This window comes from Puntigrus tetrazona, chromosome 5 (assembly GCF_018831695.1).
Source record: "Puntigrus tetrazona isolate hp1 chromosome 5, ASM1883169v1, whole genome shotgun sequence".
NCBI lineage: Eukaryota > Metazoa > Chordata > Actinopteri > Cypriniformes > Cyprinidae > Puntigrus > Puntigrus tetrazona.
In genome coordinates, this window is record NC_056703.1 from 27,046,676 (window position 1) to 27,047,958 (window position 1,283).

Genomic DNA, 1,283 nt, shown 5'->3' on the forward strand with positions numbered 1-1,283 from the left:
GTTTTGGGGAAGGTTTTTTTTTTTTTTTTTTCCCCACACAAATTACTCAGAACTTACTCCTAAACACTTAAGAATGTTTCATGAATGTGTTTAGAGGCCCTTTAAGCAGTGACGGTATGCAAAAAACTGCCAGAGAGCAAGAAGCAAAACTCTTTTTTTATACAAATCAGGCGGTCGGTAGCTAGTTCTAGTTGTATCTTGTTCTTCATGCTTACTTCAGGAAACACATTACAGGCTTGTGGTACTTGCTGAAATGCTTTAGCAAGATTCTAATCAGCAGTTATTCCGCTAAATGTATAAATCTAGATTCATTTCTGCCTCTCTTTCTCATCTAAAGAAAAAAAATTCACTCAGGTGGACAGAGAAGTACGGAAAATGTTTCTGCAGCAAACCTGCTGTCGCCTGATTGGTGATCCCATTAAAGGGGTGAACGACCAGAAGGCAAGGGAAAAAGAAAGTTAATTTAAACTTAAAATTGAACAGATTACAATGACGGGAACAATAGACTGTAAAACATGTCTCTTGTAGCGATTCTCAAAAGAGATCAGCATTAGTCTGAGAGCAAGAAAAGTTATTAAATTGTCTTTCTTCTATTCTCATTAATCATGGACATCACAGGCCATATTGTCTCAGCTTGCCCTGTAGTTATAAACCTGGCCTCCAGCCGAAGTTGCTGGAGCAAATTCTCGTACTGTTCATTGCAAACGTCTGAAAGTTGACTATAGTACAAAACTGAAATAAAGCAGGAGTTTAGCTCTCAGAGCTGTTATCACTGCGGTCTGTGCGTGTGATCGAAAGATATGATTCTTCAAATTAGCATACTGAATATATTTTTGAGAATCAAAAGGAAATATAAAGCTTTTGAAGAAAAAAAAACATCTCATAGCATGAATGCTAAAAATGACATACAGTACAGAGAGCAGTGAATTTTTACAAACATGTGGCTACTAGTGAGATTGCTATTAATATTTTTAACGTAATAAAAAACATTTAAATACAAGTTTTGTACTACATGCCACACACAGTCTGGCTACACAAATTCTAGCGAGCACAGTATTTCAGAAAGTAAAACTTCTCAGACTTTCTTATGACCTTCTGTATTATTTATTAGATTTTTTTTACATTTCCCCCGAGTCAAAGTCAAAATGCACACCAAGAAACACTGAAAAAAAGCTGGTTCACTGAGCACAACTTAAAAAATAAATAAATAAATAATAATAAATATTTATTTATTTCTTGCTTCCACTACAGTACAAAGATGATAAAAGCTGCATTCCACAAAA